Source organism: Grammomys surdaster, unplaced genomic scaffold (genome assembly GCF_004785775.1).
Source record: "Grammomys surdaster isolate TR1022 unplaced genomic scaffold, NIH_TR_1.0 130, whole genome shotgun sequence".
Taxonomy (NCBI): domain Eukaryota; kingdom Metazoa; phylum Chordata; class Mammalia; order Rodentia; family Muridae; genus Grammomys; species Grammomys surdaster.
The window spans coordinates 19,742,967-19,748,254 of record NW_021604588.1 but is presented as its reverse complement, the minus strand read 5'-3'; the positions used below and the strand labels follow the sequence as shown (position 1 = coordinate 19,748,254).

The 5,288-nt window shown below is 42.9% G+C and overlaps 1 pseudogene; it reads right to left on the bottom strand.

Annotated features, from left to right (window-relative positions):
• Positions 1 to 1,172: 1,172 nt before the first annotated feature.
• Positions 1,173 to 3,403, bottom strand: LOC114615783 (annotated as a pseudogene).
• Positions 3,404 to 5,288: the final 1,885 nt, after the last annotated feature.

Here is a 5,288-nt window from a genome sequence, read left to right as displayed (position 1 = left end):
AGATGCATTAACCGATGAGAAATCCATGAGCAAGAAAACCGAGATCATGCTGAACAGCTGGGGCAGCCTACAAGAAAATCTGACATCCACAGTACTATAAATTCTCTCTAGATGCATTGTATAGTCCAGTAAACTGAGATTCTAAACAGCCCTTCTGACCAATAAGACAAAAGACTTCAGTAGATTTAAATCTACAATGTTATGTTATAAATCAAAGTTCTCATAGGGGGCATATACATATGATGTCTTATGTGTTCATATATACGTGAGTATGTGTGTCTCTGCGTCCATGGATGTAAGCACAGTCATGCATGTGGGCATCAGAGGACAATCTTTGGTATCGATCAATGCCTTCCATCTTGTCTGAAATAAGGTTTCATTGGGTTTTTGTTGTTGTTGTTATTGTTTATTTGTTTTTGATTTGTTTTTGCTACTATATACAGGTTAGCTGCTCTAGGAGCTTGCAAAGATTCTCTCTCTACCTCTCATCTTGCCAGAAGTTCAGAGAGAAGATAAATAGTTCCTGCTGTGTTCAGCTTTTATTTGGAATCTGAGGTTTTGAACTCAAGTCCTCAAGTTAGCTACTATTGCAAACCCCTTGCCCACTGAGCCATCTCTCCAACTTAAAAGTCTCTCTGAGTTGTACCTCAGCTGAGTTCATTCCTTCTCAGACTCTAATCTGTGGAGAACTTCATTTAGACTTCATTTAAGCCAGTTCCAAAGTATGGAGAGTATCCATTCTTTGGAATTAGATTAAATAACAATGGTTAGTGTTAACTACTTATTTTTCAGCTCTATCATTTGACACTTTTTTTTTTCACTTAGACTGTGACTGAAACCACAGCCCAGGACTTAACTGCCTTTATTGTATGCTTAAAATACATATATAAAGTGGTAGTAGGGGGAGATCAGGTGAAAAGTAGACTATGCCAAAACGAATACTTGAAATTCTAGCCAGAGTTAAGACCAACAGGAAAGGGCCAACTAACGTCTGAAGGAAATAACTACAAGAAGTCTGATTAAAGTCTAAATGAATGGTATCTCATTAGCTTCAAAGTTTCTGTGTAAAGTGATCTTCAAAACACCTGGCTTCCATAGTTGTCAGGTATGTTTCTACACATGGTGGGTGAGTCTGAAGACAAGTCCTCCATGCCTGTGAAGTGATGCAGCTTCTACTGGAACCGAGTGGAGAATTTAGGAGACACCGGCACAGTCAGAGGCAGCTCACTGGATTTCACCTCCACTGTAGAGTACTTGCGTATTGGATTTGCCTTGTGCACCAGTTCTTTCCCGAGCCTGGCTAGCTCCTTTTTCTGCTGCTCCTCTTCCTGCTGCCTGATTTCCTCCAACTGCTGCAGTTTCCAGGCCACCATTTCAGCCATTTTCTTCTCCAGCTCCTGCTGCTCTTTGACACTCTTCTCTGTAGCCAGCTGAAAAGGTTCCTGAACTAGAGAACCAGAAGGGTTCTCAGCAACTGATTTTTTCTCTTTCTTGGGAACAAAGGGCTCTTGGAAGATGATGGTGTTTGGACGAGCCTTGAAGCAAGCTCCTTCCCTTTGCTGCTTCTGTTCTTCCTCCAGCTGGTGCTTCCATATCTCGGCATTGTAGGCGCCTCTCTTGTCTGTCTCCAGGGAGAAAGGTTCAGCTTGAGTCACATTCTTTACCTTTTTCTCTGGCAGGTTAACAGTGTCAAAATGGGACACAGGAAGTGCCTTGAACTTGGGCACCTCCCCTTTCTGCATTTCTTTTATTTTTTTCTCCTTCTGCAACTGGCATTCTTTGTCCTGGGTATCAAAGGAGAAAGGGAACAGCTCCACACTTCTTGCCTCTGGGATGTGGGGCTTATAAGGTGTGCCATAATTTGGCACAGGTTGGGCTTTGATCACTGCTGGTTTTTCCTCTTCCTCATCTTCTTTGATGGGCACTCAGATCCTGTTCTTCAATGCAAAAACTGGCGACTTATGAACAGTGGCTGGAATTACCTTCTTTTCAGGAACACCCACAACGTCTTCCAAAATCTTAGTAGGGCAAGGTCTAGAATGAAATTCAAATTGTTCGTCTTCTGTTTTTTTCTTTGATTCTCGCTCATGAATTCTCAATTTCCAAATCAAAGCCAACAGACTAAGCAGGAGGCTTAACTGGCGGTCTCTTGGGCAAGATGGGGCCACCTTCAAAAATTCTGGGATCAAGTTCCCGTGCTTTGAATTTGTACTGATGCAGCTTCTCAAGCTCCTCGGCCTCCTGCTCAGCAGCACTTTTGCAGGTCACAACCCTTGCACGATATTTGGTCTGCAGTATGGGGGTCTGGGGGTCTCGTGCAATCTTGTTCACAGGTTTGGAGGGTAACAAGCTCTCGTCTTTCTTGTTCCTCAGATGATATCTATTAGGGGTTCGTTTGTGGAATGCTTCAACCTGCTGTGCAATGGGCCCATATGTAGAAGCTGCTTCGTCAAATGTTCTTTTCTTTCCTTTGGACAGATTGAAAGGCTTAATGATAGTACATCCTCTGGTTCCTCGGGTAGGAGTGGAAGGATGCTTCTGAAGTTCAGATATGAAGTTCACTTCCTTATACTCTTCCTGGTTCTTGGGATGCTGTTTGACTCACTCATCTGTGAGGAAGTGGAAGTCAACTGTTTTGGTAACCTGACTCGTGGATTTCTTCACAGGTTGCCCTAGCCCTGCGAGAGTGAGCTTCTTGAACTCTTCGTTCTTCCTCTGCATCTCCACCACTTCTCAGCCTTTTCTCTATCTCCTGCCCTTCAGTACTCTTTAGAACCTTCTCCCTTGCAGGTGGAGACACCTGCACACCAGGCACAGTGTGTTTGCCCTTGGCTTTCTCCAGGGTTTCTCTTTCATCCTTTCTTGAAGTAGCTGAAACACTGCCTTCCTCCTCTTCCTTCAGTTTCTTTTTATGAGAAACTTTCATTCTTTTGTTGGGGGGACAGTCAGCGGCAGGAGCAGTGCATCTCTTGGCTTTCATTTCAACAGAGGCAACACTGTTTTTCTCTTTCTGCTCCAAATCCTTCTGAGCAGAGAATCTAACAGATCTTCTCTGAGGCTGGACAGGAGTATTTCCTGATATGGCTCTCTTAGCATTCAGGGAAGGACAATCATTTGATGGGATAGATTGTTTCTGAAGATTTTCCTTTTCTATCTCTTTGTAGTAAGTGTTGTCAACTGCCTTCAAGGGTGTGACACAACCTTGTTGAAGTTTGGCTTTTCTCAAAGTCTTCCCCTGAAAAGGTTTTCCTATTCCACTCTGCCAAAGAAACTTGTTCTCCAAATTGACCTTCTCATCAAACCATGAGTCTACATTTTCAGTATCTTCTTCAGCATCCAAAGATGAAAAATTGATAAAGCTGATGGGGGCATCGAAAGAGTAAGTGGTCTGGACTTGTGACATTGCCCCTACTCAGTGTAGAAGAAGAACAAGCTTTTTCCAGGAGTCTAATACTCTACTCTGACCTATAGTAAATTTGTCTCTCTAGTCTACCTATTACAAGCTCGCCGCCTCAAAGCCAAAATCAAGTTCTCAAGCCTCTTGAATTCTTGTAGTCTGGCAGACACTTCTCAGGAAGAACCTTCACGTTACTTTCCCGGCTTCAGTTTGCAACAACTCTTAAGAGTCCAGTGCCTCACGACCGCTCCCTTGACACTTTATTTACTGTTGTCAATGATAAAGCTTAGCGTCACCATAAGCACCAGAGAAATCCTGTTGAAGGCTTACAATAGCAACTTTAATTTTTTGTAATTTAGGCCTTTAATGACCCACCAAAATCTTTCTTTAGATCTTTAAAAGAATAGTAACGAGCTCAGAAATGACAGAATAAAGTTATGAGATGCTCACAAGAAGAGGGATATTTCATCACACCATACACAAGTGTGTCTGTGACACCACAGTGGAATGTCCACTGTAAGCCCCAGATGTGAGCATTGGAATGAAACATCTCAGTTATGCCTAGAAACCTTGAAGGGAAAGAATGAGGGAAGGAAGGAAGGATTGTTAGTTTTAGTTTAAGATGTAAGATCCTTCCCAGGTTGCTATGTAGTTATCAAGTCAACAACTTCCTTCCAAAGGGGAGAGAGTGAAAGAAAGACATGTCAGGCCACAAATTTTCTCAAAACCAGCTCTGAACACTGCCAAGTCATGGGAATCTCCTCTTCAGCTCAAAGCCTGAAAAACATTCTTTGAACCATCAGCAGCAGGCACTTATGACTCCCCTTTGAAGGATAAGGGATGGAAAAACTTCTGTCTTGTAAATATGTTTATCATGGATGTCTCCATAAAGCTCATGTATTCCTAGGCTATTTTCTGAGTGAGACCAACCTTCCTATGAACAGCAAAAACAACTACAACTAAATCCTCCTTATTCAGACTGAGAGCTTCACCTTCCCCTCCTGCCCCCTCTAGACAAATTACTATTGAACAAGATAAAAAGAATTAAACTTCAGGTCAATTATGAAAATAGGTGGACACAGATACAGGAGAATAAGGTGATGAGTGAGCCAGAGTGTATCCAATGACAGCACAATGATATAAGTACAAAACAGACCAAGAAAATCCAAGACCTCAGATCTTCACAGAGCATGTAGTTCCATAGAAGCTTTGCTATGCTCAAACAGCCTCCCTCCAGCACTGTATCAGCTACAGCAAGGCAGGGATGGACACATTACAACCTTCAACTTCTGCAAACCATCTCAACTTCTAACGCTTGAGCCTTGTGGCCATGGCAACTATGGGCAGGATCCTTAGCAAAGGGAAAAAAGCTATCTGTTCAAGTTTACAGAGCTGAGCTGTGAAGAAAGTAGCCCCAGTGCTGGTCTTCAGTGACTCCTCTAGACTAGTTGCATGGAGATACTAGCAGCATCTCATAGAGAATCATCTAAAAGTTACTCAGGAACTATCTTCAATATTTTGGATTCTCTAGGCTGGTGCTGCCAGTGGCTGTGAGGACTTCTGGAGTGGGGAGTAGGAGAGTAGAGAGGTAAGCACAGATAATGAAGGGAACCCCCAGGGAGCTCTAGATGCCTATGACAAGATGCCATGTGAAATAGCATCACAACTTCCATATGGAGACATTTCTGTCTCCAGAAATGTCTGGAGACATCTGAAGGTCTCTTTTTATTAATCAGGGACAGTGGCTCTTAGTTTACCAATTAAGTCCTCATCTCCAAGGTTTTACACTGTGACTGAGTGAAAACAAATTCCACCTCCTCCTTGGAAGAAAGAGCTCCAGCTATCTCCAATAACCACTGGCTGAACAAATATCTTCCCACCTTTCCAGAAC